The following is an 18,363-nucleotide window of genomic DNA, read 5'->3' as shown; positions in this document are numbered from 1 at the left end:
TTTTCGATCCTTATTTCCTGAGTAAGGAGCAGTTATATTCAGAATATATATTCAGAATAATCCTTATCCTGAAACAGTGATTTTTTTGCAGAAATTTTATATTTTCTGGAATTGATTATTGAAGTGGCCCAAACAGGAGAGAGGTGCACAATGCGGACAGGAGTGCTGAGTGAGCCCCATGATGGGAAAATCCTGGTCAATGTGAAAAGGCTCAGGGCTGTTTTTAAGACGTAGGTTGGTTTGTCAGATGTGTTATCCATGCTTTCCATTGGGAGAAACTGGGAAACAAGGAGGTCTAGATCTTGATGGAAAAGCAGAGGATGTGGTGGGAACCCGACCCTGTGGCTCCTCATCCTTTGGGAGACACCCAGGTCCTGCTGCATCGTGAGCTGCAGTCGGGGACGCTGCTGGGGACATGAATGGAGCTTTGTCCCGTGCGTTGGGAGTTTCCTTCTTGCCACAAATGTTTTGAAAAGCAATTAACTTATTTAAAAAAGCAGCCAGCATGCCTACCAGTTAACAGTAGTTAACATTTAAAGCGAGTCACTATTACATCTTATTTTTTGAAAGAATCAGGCCTTAATGGATGCTGATACTTGTGTAACATAAGACTATGTTTTTATTTTAATATTACTTTGGCATTTGAAAATGCTGTATCCCATCTCAGATTCATTTTTTTGCAGTTTGGAGAGGTAGGATGGAAAAGTCAAACTTGAAGTCCTCCTTGAATTTCAAAATTTGCTTTATATATTTGTTAATATTTAAACTAATTGGAGTTTCACTGCCATTGAGTATTAAGTGAAAATTCAAGTAGAAAATAAAAACCAATGAGAAACTGCTTAGTCAAATTCTTTTTCAACAGTGATTTCTTAAAACACACATGTATTCTCATACTCACATACATGGATATGCATATCCACATATCCTCAGCTTTCAGCCTACGTCCGATGGAGTATCCTTTATGAGATGTTTACTAAATGTTTTATAAAAGTTTTATATGTTTATAAATGTTTCACTAAAGCCTGATGAAAGTTAGTATTCATGACATGGTTTAAAGAAATGACTTTACTTTTTTATACTTTTTTTTTTAAAAAAATAGCTTTTTAGTAAGAGATAATCCATTGTTATTGCCAGTGAGCGAACGGTGGCAGCTCCTCACAGAGCATCCGTAAGCTCTGTCACATCCATCCCGAAAACCAGGGAAGCGGAGATGCAGGGAAGCAGGGTGGCAGGCTGACATTCCCCCTTTTCCATCGTGGTCTTTTTTACACAAAACTATTTGTTTGGCTTGACAGAGAATCCGTGCCGGGCTGCAGGCGCGCGGTGGCGGCAGCAGTGAAGGGGCTCGGGTGACACTGCGAGCTCTCAAAACAAACAGCGACGGGACGGGCTGCGAGGAGACCCCGCGCCGGTTACCAGAATGTCCCATTTACAGGACAGGCCCCTTGGAGACGGAGGTTAGAAAATGTTGTCTGGCATCTCAAAAAAAAAAAAAAAGGAAAGAAAATATTCCCCTGGAGGTAAAGAAGCTAGATTGACAAGTGGGGTTTTATTCGATATCAATAATAAATCACTGCTGGGCTCATTGTATCACAGCCAGGATGTAAGAGACACCCGTTAGCAGGGCTCCAGCCTAAACGTGGGCTGCAAATTTGGGTTTTTGCTCTGGTTTTGTACTGTTCTGGTGGGAACAGGACAAGTTTCTGCATCATGCCCAGGGTTCCCTCTGGGACTCAGCTACGAGTCTTGTCCCGATGTTGGGTGCAGGACGAGGGCTTTGGAGCAGAAAATAGGAGCCTTTTGGTTATTAAACAAAAACGGTGTGTAAAGAGCTTGGTAAAGAGCTTGCGGGGGGAAAGGAGCAAGCGAGGGCCGGGGAGGGAGTTAAACCTGGAATTCATTTAGCAAAGGGGACCTGAGAGCATTTTACCCATCGCGAGTGACTGGTAACACCTCGAGTGATCCTAAATCCATTACCCAGAGACGCAGCCCTGGCTGAGCTTGATTTTATGACCTGTGAGGTTGCTATGTTGAAAGTCTGCAAATTGGACATAAATTGGGCTGCAGAAGGCCGGGGGGCTGAAAGGGTTGGGGTTTTTTTCCTCACTGACGTAACAGCCTTTGGCTGCAGCCCGGCGCTCTCCCACGAGCGAGGTGAGCGTGAGACCCCCCGTCTCATGGCGGGGATTAGGACGAGAGCTCAGCCCCAACACGAGGACGGGCAACTCATTACACATCCCTGGGCCTCCCCGCGCAGCGCTTGGTCCCAAAATGTGGAATTTCAGTAGCTCTTCTGTTGTGTGGTTCTAGCGATGTCTTTGCCATGGGAGAGCTGAGGTCTGCGCCTGGATTGTGTTTGCCAGGGATGGGGCTTTGAAATTGAGGTGGAACGAGCAAAGTGGAGATTTTATACATTCGGATGGGACTTGCAGAGGCCTCTTCCCAAGGCTGTTCCCCAGTTGAAATCCAGCAGCCAGTGCTTCAGCCCAGGGGATGGCCCAAGTTTAGATGAACTGGGCTTGGTGCTTGCCCCAACGGCCAATGTCCTCACGTGGCAGCCCGGCTGCCACTGCCTCCTCCTCTGCCTTCTGCTGCTTTTAGACTGAAGAGAATTTCCCCCTAGGTAATAGGTGCAAGGATCATCAGATTTCATTAACTGTTACTGGAGAAATATTTTCTACACATAAAATCGTATGAAAATTTGATTTTTCAGCTCAATGGCTGAACTAATTTTATAACAGAAAAAAAAAATCCTTTCTTCTTCTCAGGGTTAACCTTTCTTCTTATTTTTGATGTTGTGAAATGTAGGCAAGTTTTGAAAAATGAAAATGGAGCTTCTTTAAAACCTCAGAGCAAGATGCTTTTATTAAAGAAAGACCACTGCGAAACTGCATTATTTTTTACCAAACAAACAATTTTTTGAATCCCATTTGAGCATTAAATCTCCAAAACAGTCAAGCAAAGACCTGAATTTGCACAAGCACTAAAACTAGTGGGTTTCATACTAACTTAAAACTACTTCTTATCTTTAAATTAAGCATGTTCACAGATGCCCATCTGGATGGGGAAAGCAAACCCTGCACCTCTCAGCACAGACCTCTGAAAATATGATTTAGTAGATTATTTAATGCGTTCTGCAAGGTATCTTTTCCTCCGTGGTCATCGTGCAGGGTCGGTACCAGCTCCTGGGGTTTGTTGGCCCAGCAGAGCATAACATAGCACCGCTCTGTTATTTGATAAGTGAAGGTAACACTGTGAAACACGTGGCTAATTTTACCGGCAAGGTGGCAACAATTCAGTATGTGATACGTGAGGGCAAAGCACAGGCAGTTCATTTGGGTAATTTCTTAGCCTTCTGGCTTCTGCAATGTTTCTTTAGGGGGCACTGAATATGAGTGATTGAGTGCGAGAGAGTCCGACAGAATTAGCACACACTGGATCTTTTGACCAAGGGGGGAAAAAAAAACCCAAAACAAAACAGTCTAATGTTGGTCTAGGGGCACATTCCCTTAGGATTTGGGAAAGAAAAACACCAAACCACGTTCTCTTGGTGCACCTCTAGCGGAGCAGCACATTCAATTAAAATCCATTTCGATGAAATAAAAAGACACTTAATCTTGGATCAAAAATAACTACAAAATAGCATGCAGCACCACCCAGCCTGAGCTGCGGTGGCATTTCCAAGGCAAATTCAGCTCACTGATACTGTACCATGAAATGAGTTTCTAAGAAATTTCTGGCAAGCCCCTCATGGAGTTTCCAGCACCGTTGCTCCGATAGAGCGCCAGGATTCTCCTCCCACCCACCCCACAGGGAAATTTCTAGTTAGGTGGTGCAAAAGGTGTGCTCATGTTCGCCATGTAACCTAAACACAGGTAAAATTGTTCAAATTGCTCTTTTTAAAAAAAAAATAAATTTAATTCATTTTCTTTCATTTTCCTTTCTTTTTGTGTCTCATTAAACCTTGCTTATGAATCAATGAGCGCCCCTCAGAAAAGACCTTTTTTTTTTTTTTTTTTCCCCAGATGGAATGAGTACATGAAGAAATAGCACCACTTTAACACCAATGTCTTGCAGGACAGCTTAGAAACCTGCACATGCCTTGCACGATCAAGCTGCTGTGCAGAGAAAAAGAAAGCTGGGATGTTCATCTCCTCCCTCCCTCCACGTCCTGCCTCCTGGGAGCTCCTGCAGCCATATCTAAGGTATTGGTGATCCCTGGTGATGAAGCTGTTACCCAAGGAGTCCTATTTTCATGGGATGAAGCTTGGAGGCCAAGGTGGTGAACGTGGCCATGCAGCTCAACACCATGCCCGTTATTATTGCATTATTTTACCAGGAACTGTTAATCCCTGCTGCTCCAGCAGCTCCTTCCTCCTCACATGCAAGTTCTAGGTCCTCATGCGTTACCAAGAGGGCATAAAAAAGCATTTACAGATAATTTATCCTTACCAAGCAACAATAGCCATAGTTAATCTCCTATATTAAGACCTTTAATGACTTAGGGGACTTATGAAACCATCGGAGCCTGTTTAATGAGTAGCTGCTCTGGCCCACACTTTTTGAAGCTTAAATCTTTAGTAGAGCAGAAAAGAAATTTGCAACAATCTGGGGGAGGGACTGCACTAAAATTTATGTTGCTGCTTGGCTTCCAGGACTGCCGTTCCTGCTGCGCAAGGCTCTGGTGATGTATTACAGTGACATGTCATCGGGGCCGTGCAGCTCCGTGATACATTACGGCAATAAGTCGTTTGCAATACATCATCAGAGCAGCTGCTACCCCAGATTGGGACTCTCGGCTGAAAATCAGGCAAGGAGTTCAACGTGCACTGAAGTTTCACTCCTTCCCTTCCTCTCTGTTCTTCTTTCCTTCTGGCTTCTGATCTTGCCTTGCCAACAGCAAATCACTGCTAATTGATTCACCCTGGTTCTCCCATGAAAACTCCTTTTGGGTAGAACCAGTCGCCCACAGGGCGCTGCATCGCAGGAGTGCTTTCAAGATATATACATATATATATATATATATATATAGTATGTTTATATATATAGGTATATATATATAAAGTATATAACATTGTATATAAGATACATATAAAAAGTAATAAACAAGCGAGCAGCATGGTCAGACCTATAATTTGACAAAATATGGGGGTGCCTCCTCTCAGTGGCAGATTTTAGCAGTTGGGTTGCTGTTCACCCCTCTTCTTACACCTGATGACACAAGAAGTCATCAGGCGGACCCAACAAGCTGGGAATGTTTTCTCCAGGGATTTTGCTTCCTCAGCCCCAGCTGCCAGCTGCTGGAGTGTTTCCACAGCAAAACATGTAAGAATGGTAAAACTGCAAACAGCAGTGTTGGGTTTCAGGGACAGGCAGTGGAAATACCCTCACTTTTTAGGGTAACAGGAAGAACCAGCCTATGGTTAGAAAGCTGGGTTTTCAGTAAACGTTATTTATTTATTTATTTATTTATCTATTTATCTGCTTATTTATTTTAATTTGTGAGCTGAACAGGTTCCAGGGCCAGAACCTAAACTAGAATTTACTAGAAATGTCGAGGCAGCAGAAGCAGCACGGTGGCATCCTGCAGTCGTGCAGCTCCTAAGCTTTTCCCCTCTGTCGTGCCTATCTTGGCCTTTACATGTAGCAGATAGTTGCTGCAAACCCATCAAGCACAGTGAACAACCTTCTTATTTTCTCAGGCTTGAAAACACATTTTGTTCTGTTCCTCTTCTGCTGCTTTCTTTAGAGGAGGACTGAGGTGAAATGGTTCAGACCCAAATCCCGATGTTCCTCAAGCTCCAAGGTGCTCCGACTTGGCTTGTGCGCCTCCGTGGAGACACTACAACCTTCACTGGGTAACCGCTGGGATGCTGTCCACACACACACGCACACACAGAGCCTGCAGAGTTTCACTAATCCTTTTTTTTTTTTTGAGGGGGCTGTTTTGTTTTTTTTTCCTTCTCCTTTAGCATCTAATGTCCTGCACTTATTAAATCATGCAGCACAGCAAAAAAAAAAAAGAAAAAAAAAGAAAGAAAGAGAGGAAAATCACATCCATGGGTTGTTACAATGCATGAGGCATAACCAAGTGCTTCAAATCCCAGAGGGGATTACTTCCAAATCACCAGGCCACCTGGAGTTTCATTATGGCTCTTACAAACAGTCTTTTAGCAAGAAGGATGAGGTGGGGGGAGAGGGGGTCTTCTATTTAAGCACTGAAAAGAGATAAAGTTCAGTGAGCCCGACAGTGGTTCCAATGGGCTCAGCCGAGTCAGCTGAGACCAAGGGCTGGAAAGGATTAATCAGAGCGAAAAATGTCAGCTCACAACAAAATCTTTAGCAAAGTGTCCAAGCCACAGAGCTCTGCTGAGACTGGAGTTAGTCATTCCCTAATCATGTACTACTTTTTCCCTTGCTCTGTCTGTGAGTCAAGAGGTTGTGCTGGAATTCAAGTGTCCTCCGGTGCCGTATCGGTGCCACGAGGTCCCTGGACCGCGCATCCATTCGATAGCAGAGCCCCGCTCTCTCTCCCATCTATTTCCTGCTCATCCTCCTCTGCCGAGCCTTGCGCTTCTGGGGACCTACATAGGATTTATGTCTTTAGAAGCATGTTGCATACTTAGAGCAGTCTTAAATAGGTTGGAGGATTATGTTGCTTTGCAGTCCTAGTGAGTACATTTGAAAGCTCTGCTGCAAGCTGTTTGCAGTAGGTTGGTTGGGATTCTGGACCTGTTTGCTTGCAGGAAAGCCGCCCTTCGGGGCAGAGCCCGCCTGGACATGAGTTTTTTCGATACAAAGAAAAGATCCCATCACTCAGTTCAATCTGGGAATGCATTTGCTTCATGGTTTTGCCCTAGTCTAATTTATTTTGTTACAGAAACAACCAAAATCCTTATGATGAACAAGACCCTTGTTCTGCTTTATGCTCTAAAAACACAACGGTCTTTGTTTCAAAAAACCAATGCAATCCAAAAACAAGACAGCAGTTGAGGACATACAGGGACAGACAAGGAAGAGCAAGGCAGGTTGGCCAGCCATGCTCAGACAGGTACAAAGTCTGTCACTCCTCTACCCACATTATTACTTCATATTTACATTTTGACTTGTAGCATCAGTAAGACATGGATGTACTAATATGAGTAAAAATCTGAATTCAGAGCTTATTCTTCCTCTCCTCTCATTTTGGTATATTTTCTCTAGGTTGTTAACATTCATTTTTGTTAGAAAGAGGTTTTTTACACAGATCAAAACCCAGCCATTCCCTGTCAAATATTTCTTTCTGTTGCAAAGACATGATCCTACTGATATCCAAGCACTGTTGTTACCTAGGGAAGAATTTAAGTTCCCATTTTTCCCTTAAAAACTTGACTATGAATGGGATACCAAAAGCCTGCTAAATAAACAGCAGACTGGGCCTTTCACTGGAGGCAGTCATGGAAAAGGAGCTGGAGAACTTTCTACCCACAGCTCCCAGGGACCTGTTTTCAAAATAGTGCACGTAACGTATGTTCACAAGGCCTTTTTATAGCTCTGCTGTCTTGTGCAGTAGGGAGCCGAATTTCCTGTAGCTGGTTAATGAGAAGTTTAGGCTCTACAGAATACTTTCTTCAAGATTGTTTTCCATGATATACTAAGCTCTGAAGGGAGAGGTTTGGAGCCCTTAATTCATTTTTACACCATTGAGCACTTAGGAGTTTGGACAATCAAATATTGTAAGGTTCCATTTTGCACCTTGGAGCAAATATCACTATGATATTCCAGTTGGGCAGATTTTTGTGCAGCGTCTACAATAAGGCATGAAAATGTAGCGGGTCACCTGCACACAATTGCCATGATTGCACACGAAATTATGGTAATTAAGGATGACATCTTAGCTTCTCTGAAGTTGGCAGGTTTTTCTGTGGTTCACTTAAAGGGGCCCAGGATTTCAACCAATGTAATAGGTATATTTGGCTGTAAATGAGCTCTCCTCAAAATTAAACTCCCTGAGTTCCCAGCTGGATACTGGCTCTTTTAGTATGGGACCCAGTACAAAAGTGCATCCATTGATCACTAGCTGATCAGTTGCTCAAGTGACATTAATCTATGAAAACATGTGTTTTTCCCTAAGAGTCTTCCCCTGTCCTTCCCCAGAGAGATGCATATGATTTTGTATTTCTTAAAGTACGAGGAATGAATGCAGGTGAGGCTGTTAAGAGTATGGAGAATGAAGATGATGACCAGAGCTGTCAGAAGTACTGGCACCAAAGCAGAGACAAGAAAGGTTGAGGATTGATTAGGTCTGAGTGAGAACCAGAGGTTTTGACTGGATCCTTTCCCTGTCTAAATAGCTCTGCCCACCTTTGTAAATTTATTTTATTCATGCTCCAAAAAATTTTTAAATACATCTTTAGAGGAAAAAGTAAGTGAGCATATTAAACTTCTTCACACTTCAGTTCCTCCAGTACCTCCCCACTCATTACTCTTTCACATGGACACATATTGCTAGAAATCTTGGAAGGGCTTAAAATAGTTTCTTGTAATATTTTGCAAAATTGCAATAAGGAATCAGCAGGTAAAATCGGCTGGCTTATTATTAAGAAAACAAATAACTGGCTACAAGGATTGTCTTGAATGTCACTTTCGATTAGAGTTAATCCTAGGTGGTGAAAGAAAGGATGACGCATCCACAAGACATGCTGGCGCTGCTCTCTGGATTTGCAAGAATAATTCAGGGCTTCCAGCTTAGGAATCTTCTCTGTAGGAATCTATTAAGTATTAGACTTCACAAAACATATAAATACACACTGTACCTCTGATATACTCTCTTAAGTAACCTGTCACTTTTACACAATGTCTACTTGCAGACCAAGAGAAAAGAAAGATAAAAGGAACTGTGTGTGAGCCTCAACTACTGTATGACTGTGCACGTGAAAAGCTGATAGAAGCTGAAGATCCTGAGGACCTAGCAAGAACATTTGGTCTCTTCCACTGCTGTTTTTTCATATCCATGAAGCATTTGATCCCTCTCCATTCTTCCAGAACTGGTGGATGAAGTGGTAGCTCCGGGGCAGCACTCAGGAATGCTGAAGCCCCGGGGCTGCAGCAGTTTGGCGACTTGGAAATGGATGTTGATAGCGTGAAACAGAACATACCAGTCTGTGCTGACTAATTCCTATTTAATGGACAGAGGACTGAGGCCAGAAAGGAGGTTGTGATTTCAGTTCCAGGGAACCAAAACGTGTCCAGAGCCTTCTCCTCTCTGTCACTAATCGAGGATAAAGCATCATGCCATCAGCTGCCTTCACTGGGCATACTGGAAGTCATATCCCTGCTTACAAACTCTTCTAATTTTGGCTTTAAACTGGATGCCAAACTGAAACTATTAGAAAAAAAATTCTACTTACGCATTTGTTCTGTCACTCTGTTAAAAAAGAACAGCTGAACAAATTATCAACATTTTGTGAGGATTAGGAAAATTGATACAGGCTGAGTCACTGCATGCCTATATAACCCAAAGTAACGTTAAAACCCAGGAAATGAGACTGGGGCTGGAAAGGCTGAGAGAATTATTGTATTATTGTTGCATCCTATCATGCCAGATTATTGGAGTCAGTTCTCCACTGCCTATTTACACCCTTGTAACTGTTTGAATACTCTTGCTCCAAACTGATCACTGTTTATTCTTGTGCTGAATTGATGTTTGCCTCCAAGAGCTGCTGTGCACAACTTTCACAAAGGAATCAACACAATTTAAGCTGCGTGTGCTAAACATCAGAACCGAGTCAGAAACTAAGCCCTCATTGTAGACTGAGTATTGCTGAACTTCAGATCTGACACCAAGCAATAGATAACAAGATCTTTTAGCTTTATTTCCTTACATATAGGAACTAGGAAATGTGTTTCTCCTGATGCAGGATGGATGGATAGAAGGAGGGATGGACGGATACAAGGGGGGATGGATGGATCATGGATGAACTACACATGGAAGCTCAGGGCTGTGTCCGTCGCTTTGATCCCTGGAGCAAGCAGCTCTGCAGGCCCTGCCGTGGGAAGGGATCACCTGCCAAAGGGCCTGGCTGCAGCCTTTCCCTGGCCCTGGGAGGCCTTTTGATGCAGGTGGTGATGATAATTAGGGCCTAATTGAGTGATTAACAGCCCCAGCAGCTCGGGGCTTTAAGGGTAGGTTGGGAGACCAGCCAGCCTTTCCCAGCAGGTCTTGGCTCTTGGCCTGTGTTCTTACCAGCTACAGTGTCGCCAGTCCCACCCAGACATCCCCACAGGTCCCTCCTGGGCTCGAGCTGTGCCCTGTCCTCAACGGCAGTGTTGGAGCGGGTGAAATTCAGGCATGTTTGCGTCTTCTCGTGAGTACTGTAATCTCTCTCCCTAAGCCTCTGTTGATGATAGTGGTGGCAGGAATATGCTCCCGTTTGCCAAGGCACATGGTCTCTGCAGGCAATGGAAATCTGCCGGGATATACTGAACTTAATTAACTGAGTTTGAAGAGCCTATTAAGGCAATATTAAAAGAAGCCTAGCTCAGCAGGCCCTCACAGTGGGGAGACCCAGCAGAGCTTTCAATGCAAGACTTATTGTGCAGGCATCCTGCTGCCCAGCTCCATGCTCTGCCTGGGAGCTGGTTAATAGACTGCTTGGGAGCAGGGTAAAGGCGTTTGCAAAGGGATCAGGGTAAGTGGTGGCTGCATCAAAGGAAATCAACCTGTAATATATTATATGCTCACTTTGTGCATAGGGAGAAAAACATATATAAAATGGAGGTTGTTTGGCAGCACGTTTAAAAGCTTCAGGGTAGTATGCAGGGAATCCAAAATAAGTTTTTCCTGAGCAGGTTTAGCATTGCTATGCACAGCAGGTTTTTTTTTTTTTTTTTTAACTAAAAAGTGACAAATTCTCCTATAAAATAAGAGATACTTCTTGTGCCTCTTCTACTTTTCTCTCCTGTTCTTTACTCAGAACTAGTCTTTAATGTAGTGTGTGAGTGCCTCTACTTCTCAGGAAAAACAAGGGTTGCTACCAGTCTGTGTTGCTAATGGGTTCTTCTTCCAGCTACAGGAGACTAAAACAAAGCTGTGAAGTCCTATATTGCCTGAATGGTGAATAAGGAACTCTGTTTTGCAAGCAGAACTTTCCTCAGGCCACTATATTTATTATAAACCGCTGAATTGCGAAACTATAGCAAAAATAACAAAAAAAAAATAACAAATTATGTGGGCTTTGCCTTACTCAATGTAACCTGCAAATGGAATGGTGTGATGGTTCAAATGTACTAACAGTGCTAACAATAATTCCTAGCATTTATAGAGCGTTTTATCCATCTGGAAGGTTATCCAACCAGTATGTGCGACATTGTAAAATGAGTGTTTGGGTTAAGTTGAATTGTATGGAAGTGAGGTCAACGTGAGCTCAAACCTTTAGGCCCAGAGGAGAGCTGTTAGCCAGGCCAAGGCTCCAGCTCTTGACATCAGTGGATTATATTGAGGTGTTTATTGAGATGGGAAAGTTCTGTGGCTTGTAGAAAGAAGCTTAAAAATGTGACCTGAGTTAACCTGATTAATGAAAGAAACAACTTCATATTGTTGGGTGCTCATATGTTGAGGGCTATAAACTGTCATGGTTTTTAACTGAAACAAATGGTCTCTTTAGGAGGGTGAGATGGTACAGAAGGTTCTCTCTGTGCCTGTCCTTCTATCAGTACAAATGCTACCTCCAGAGGTCTCTTTAATGTGTGTTTAATGTCAGCTGATGTTCATTATCTGCCATGCGACTACTCAGTATGTGTGTTAAGCCTCATAATGTGGTTAATATCGTGCTTGCCTAACTGTATGTGGACCTTGTCAGAAAAATAGTGCCGTTCTCCTTGAGATCATTTTTATTTCCTTGAAGTTGTCTTTGGAGGTGACTTATGAAGGGCACTTTGCTTCGGCTTCCCAAATGCATCAACCACTTCAGTGTGCTGCCTTGTGCTGGAGCTAGGGGAAGAGGATATCTGCTCTATAACCTGCAAGCAAGAGGGAAGAAATTCAGCTTCCCAGAACAGCTTTGTGACAAAAAACAGGCTGATGGATCTTTTCTCCTAATTATTCTTCTCTGAAAGGGAAATAGAAAGGGCAGTCTGCCTCAAGTACCAAGGTTTGTCACATTGGCTTGCAATGAACCTAAGAAAACAATGCCAATAGGGCTTCCTCCAAGGAGCCTGTGGTGTGAGTGGCATGAGCATAAGCTGCCAAATGTGGGTCTGTACAGGGACAAGCACTTCTGTAATCATGGAACTTACATTATATTGCCAAATAGAGCCCCCAAGTCAGTATTTGCATAAGTAAGGCATCATGTCCATGTTTACATGGCAGTTATTCCTAATGTTTTACATAAAGTAGTGAGGCTGTAAAGCAATGAGGCTGTAAAGCCCAGAGTTCTTAGCCAATTTATTGCAATTGCTGAATTAAAAATAGAAGATCCTAAGAGGAATGTCTGCTCAGTGCAGCTGATGCATAATTGTGTGTGGTTCAGCTTGTTTGGCACAGGAAAACCCTGTGTAACTTGAGAATTCATTACGAGAAAAGTACAGGACTCCTGCCATCTTCTAATGGCCTTCTTACAGCTTAAAACACAAAATTTACAAGGAAAGTCTTAAAGAAATGACAGGAAAATCTGAGAAGATAATGAAATTGGACAGGGAAATTAATAGAAGCCTTGGGTTTTCTAATCCACAGTGATTAATATCTTTAAGTTCCATGATCCCTGATTTCCACTGGAACTGATAAACTACCAACTGTGGCTTCTGTGCTTTAAATCAATATGGAAAACCTTAGCTGGCCTCTCTGGCCTATCTGTCATCTCTTTTCTAGCTGGAGGTCAGGAATGAAGCTCACTAGCTGCAGTGGTGAGGTGTACTATTTGTTCCAGTTGTGTTTGGATTTCTCCATTTGTGTTTTCCTGTTATGTCCAGAGAGTGATGGTGTGACCAGCATTTAAGATGCTAATCAGTCCCCAGCACACTGCCAACACCAGGAGGTTTCATCATGTCTTGGTTAATTTTGCAGAGCATCCACCCCTTAAATTTTAATTGTAAAAGCAGTAGAAATATAAAACTTCAGCTGCATGGCAAGCCATCATTCTCTGATCTTTGAAACTTTTGTTTTTCTATAGAAACTGTTATTGATAATTTATCTTAAATGCAGTTTGGGTTGGGGGGGAGCATCTCCAGACCACACCTACAAATACCCTCTTGCTTCTTTTATAATAATTACTATCTTATGTAAATGTCCACTTACCTTGCTTTAACCCTCAGTCCTAGGCGCATGCAGTTACAGAGTACTTTGAAATGTGTTGGATTTGCAGGGCTGCTGTTAGCTAGAGTCTCTGCACAGCAGTGGTTGTGAGCCTGGTTTCTGTTTCAATTATTGCTTTCAAAAGTGCCGCCTCCTTCTTTGGGGGAAGAAAAAACGGTGCCTTCCTGTGTTTTTGCTCCACACCCCCTTCCTCTGCTTAGCTGCAGTCTATTTTCCTTCACACTTATTTGACATCATGGAAATTCAGTTGATGCCAATAATTTATTATGGCATATGTGGGAGACGTAGGTGTTTCTGTCATTAAGGCATTGGCTCGCGTTCCCAGCGCGGCTCTGGAGCCCTGCAGCCAGGGCCATGCGTCTGCCAGCTCCCTTGCTGTCCCAGCTTGCTAAGGAGCAAGAAGCACAAAACCATTCCCAAAGTCACGTCTCTGGTGTGGTTTAACACCCTTCTTGCCTCTTGAGGGGCTGCTGCTCATTAATATTTAGATCTAATGCTCCCTAGTAATTATTCCTCCTAGATCCCCTCACAGGAGGAGAACTTGCTAGGCTAGAAAAGGAATGTGTCCTGATGAGCAGTGCTTGTGTAAATATATCCCTTTTTGTACAAAATAAACCCATAATTCAGGCATACCTTCTGTTTATTTTTGAACATGGATTTTTGTCAGGGAATGTGCAGCTCGACCTTATGCTCAACAGGAAAATGTTTATCCAAAGAGTTAACGCAGATGAGTAATTGGGGACTCTCCTGCCAGTTCTCGGGTGGTGGGATTCCAGTAAACAGCTAGACACTTTGAACTTATGGGCTTTACTTTATGTCATGCTCCAACCACTAAAACAACATGCCACCATGGAGTTCTTCCCTGTTAAATCAAAACACCAATTAAACCATGGAAACTTAGGCTGGGAGTATCATTTGGGGGGACCTTCTGTTCATCATCACGTACTCTTTAATTCACCACTGTCTAGAGATACGTGGTGAAGTTGTTGCCACTGTTTATATGGTGTGGTGGTTTATTACAACATGAGTAAAGCAGTGCTGGGTATATGTGATACTCAAAGACATGATGATGTAGAAGGCATAATTGAAGACATGTGAAAAGCAAGGGAGAAATGTTCTTGAGGAGCCTGGGGCTAACATTTGTATGCATAAATTTTCTCCTAGTTCCTTTTCTTGGAAACTTAATCTTGGGCTGGTTATCCCATATCTCCCTGCTTCCACTCCCCTTTCCTCTGAAATGCCAGGTATTGCCTGCTGTGAGGGACCAGCCACTGGTCTGCTAGGGGGTCACTGATCTGGTTCTGTGCAGTAACTGCAGCATCCAAACCATTCAGCATCCACCTTTTTTTTACTGTTCATATCAAGTGTCAGAATTGCCAGAAAGTCACTTTGAAAAGATCCAGTTTAATGAAAACCCCTCTTGTTGTAGGATATAATCTATATGTGGAAGGAACAGTTACCTATTTTCCAGTTTTTCCTAAAAACTCAGCTCTGCTGAGTTGTTAGTGCTGATCATGGACAGTGGAGTTGATATAAATCCCATATTAAGACTCCTGTAGACTTTGTGTGCATGTTATGCAGCTCAAACTCTTGGATAATTGCTCAATATTGATGCCATGCAGAGTTATTAGACTGAAAATATCCAAGAAGTAATAATAATATGCATCATATGTTAAGGACATTACATAAGCATTCTGTTACACTGCCATGAGTCATTGTTAAGATGCCCTGTATATCTTTCAGAGTGGATTAAGGATACTAGCCACTGTGTATTGTTACAGTGTTCCATATTGGCTCCAAAATGTTTAAGGTCTTTTGGAAAAAAAATGAAAAATAGTAATTTCTCATCCTCAGTAAATAACTTGGTCACTGGGGAGATCAACAGCTAAGGGCTCATATTCAGGTTGTGGATTAATGACCTGCAAAGTGCCATTTTAAAAATAGAATCTTCTTCCACTTAAAGACAGGCAATAATGAAGCATCTCCTACCATTTCCTAGCCAAGTTTCAGACAGAAAAATGGGGTTTGCAGTGGATGTACAGAGCTGAGTTAAGCAGTGATATAATGAACACTAAGTAAATCAAGGCCTAGTGGCACTACAGCCTATTTCTTATGTTGTCAGGATGTGGCATGCAGGACCAGAAACATCCCAGAGTTGTTCCGTATGTCAGGAACAATTGTGAGCAAGGAGGCTGAAGTGCATGTGCTTCCTCCTGATGTGTTTATGTTGGTTCAGCATCCAATGACAAGCTATAAATGTCCCTACACTGGACAAATTTCCATTGCGGAAGGAGAATATTTATTATGAGATTAAAAGGTATAGGATGGTGAAAGAGAAGGCAAAAAAAAAACCTGTCCTGTGCGAGGAGGATCGATGAGGTGCCTTAGTCCTTCATGCTTTGTGTCGTAATGTCCTTGCATGGATGCCCTCGACTAATGGACTGGGTTGGGTTGCTCAGAGTAATTTTTCAGGGAATTCAGTGTCTTTGAGCTTGCCAAGATGGTTTTGCAATATGTTTGGAGGCCCTGGTTAAAAAAAGTCTGTTCTTACTCTGGTTTCTTTTGTATGCCCCTTTAATGAGGCTAGAAGTCATGATGGAGGGGCTATTTCGTGCTTCAAATGGATTAAAGTGAAGGCAAGCAGAGCAAAACACTGAATAGAGCTCCCTTAATACAAAGGGACTAGAGGATGAAGCATATTCTTCCTTATGTGGCTGTACATGTATCTCTGCAGCATAACTAGATAGATAATTCTGAGGATCTCAATACCATAAGTCATGGTTAGAAGGATCTCTTTCCAGAGCTCATATGTAGAAATGAGTCCCTCTGTTGATTTTCCAGGTCATAGTAACTGTCATAGTAACTGTTCAAACAGATTAATTGAGCCTTTCCTTCTGAAAGTTTTTCTATTTTTTCCCTTGCATCTGTATTTCCAAGCAAAAAAAAGGTATAGAGAGTAAGAAGGGAGTATCTTAGCAGACCAAGCTGAGCTAATTTTTATCCTTCATAGCACAGGACAGATGTTCTGTTTTTGAGTCTGCAAGAGACAAAGCTTCCTTCCAAATGCTTTATTTTAAACAGGAGAGGCCACCCACAGCTCCAAACATGCCTACTGAGAGGAAAAATAAATGGCTCAACTCCAGACACATAAGCATGGAGCATATCCATGAGGAGGAGCTGTTTGGAGAGAAACATTCCTGGCATATGGGGTGCTGCTGCTGAGTGGATCTGGGGCACTGACACATACAACCCAGCTGAGGATGGAGGGGATGGCACAGAATTGGCCAAGCTGGTAGGTAACCCTGTGCCATCCCTACCCAACCAGGACCAAGGGGCTATTCAGAAAGCCAGACCCGAACATATGCTGAAGGTAATTTGGGAAGCTTTCAACATGGGGATGCCAGCTTTCCTGCTTCGTAGGAAGGTAAAATAAGCAAATCTTTTCTGGCTTGTGGCCACAACGTCCAGTAAAGGTCTCACCACAGTCCTTGAACCAACAGCATGTTTTTCTTCTAAACGATCAGAAAAAGGCTTCCTTGATGGGTGGGATGAGTGTGTGACTTGCCCTGAGGACCTTCTTCAGGGTGCCTTAGGCTGCAGGCTCAGACAGGAGTCTCTGGGATGCTTAGTGGGGAGGTATAAGCAAGCACTGCCCCATCAGCACTCCATTGCACTGCCAAAATGGGAGGAATGTATTCCCCGTCAGTGCTGTGGCATCTGCTCCTCTGCAGCAGAAGGAATGAAAATCAAGCAAGCAGCCAAGCGTTTATTACTTCCATCTCCACAGTTAGCTTTTTCATAGTGTCTCCCCAGCTAGAGCAGAGAAATCCATGTGTTCTTCATGCCTGTAATTTGATTTGTCATTCTGAGGCTAATTGCCACCAGAAGTGGTTTGGATTTTTTATTTTACATAATGGTTTGAAAACATGTAAAATGCATGAGGTGGATGTTGGATTAGGAGGTTTGTGTGCCTGTTCATGGAGAGTATCTTCACCATATAGTGAGAATCAAGAGCCATGGGCAGGTTTCCTCAGAGGATGGCTTTGCCTTAGCAAGTTGATTGTAATTTGAAAAGCATAATTGAAACTGTGACACACTTCTAAAAATTGTACTTTCAAGCCTACCTTCTCTGTTAAAAAAAAAAAATTTGACTTTTTAATGGAAGGTTGAGAGTCAGTAGCCAAATATGAAACTTGCTATGAAGTCAATAGCTGGCCACAGGCATTCTGTTGTTGCTCCAAACTTTGCACTCCTTTTAGTATATTCTACTAGAGGTTTTTATCAGAGAGTAAAATTGTAACATTTATACATTAGACTAAGTATAGATGGGAATTGCTTGAAAACATCAGTGTTCTAAGGCACTAGATGTGACTGCTAGCAACTCTGAGATATTAGTAGTGATTTTAATCCATCTGTTGTTTATGGCTTCATCCAAGTGCAACCCAAATCCTACACAAATCTAAATTGGTGTGGATCTGAAGAATCTGGAGCAATGTAAAGCATGCCAATTACACACCTTCAGTATTTCTAGCTCTATTTGTATTTTTGCATTTAAATGGGTTAAAAATGGACAGAGGTAGAAAACTGGAATCCATTCTACTTAATCTGGCAAATGTGTGCAAACGTTGGCCTTTGAGAAGGGGTTGTAAAAGTGCCCAGAGGAATGAGCAGCTCTGGGGAGAGGGTGCCCAGGTCAAGTAAGGTGAAGGGCAGGTACAGAAAGAGCAGCTCATCACATCCAGCCTCACTGTCCCTGCCAGCAGCAGTGTTCCCAGGCTGTTTGTTTTTCTTTTCACTCTTCTCTTTATGTTCTGGGAGAAGCAAGCTCTGCGTTTCAGCATTTCATCCCTGAAGTGCGATGTAGTTAAAGGGTAGGCTGATGGCTTAAACTGAGATCGATATGTGTTTCTGCATTTTTTAAAAAGCTTTTGTTTTACCCTTACTGGTGATAGTTAATGAGTGCAGTTAGAGTATTATAGCAGAAACAATTTTGAGGATTGTCTTGATAGGGTTTAATCAGTTACAATTAAAGACACATGAAAGTGGGATGGTAAAACTTGAGTCCATGAATG

This window comes from Tinamus guttatus, unplaced genomic scaffold (assembly GCF_059628265.1).
Source record: "Tinamus guttatus ecotype Peru unplaced genomic scaffold, ASM5962826v1 Tinamus_guttatus_pri_ptg000045l, whole genome shotgun sequence".
In the NCBI taxonomy this organism is placed as follows: domain Eukaryota; kingdom Metazoa; phylum Chordata; class Aves; order Tinamiformes; family Tinamidae; genus Tinamus; species Tinamus guttatus.
The sequence above is the reverse complement of the archived record's forward strand: the minus strand, read 5'-3'. Positions refer to the sequence as shown.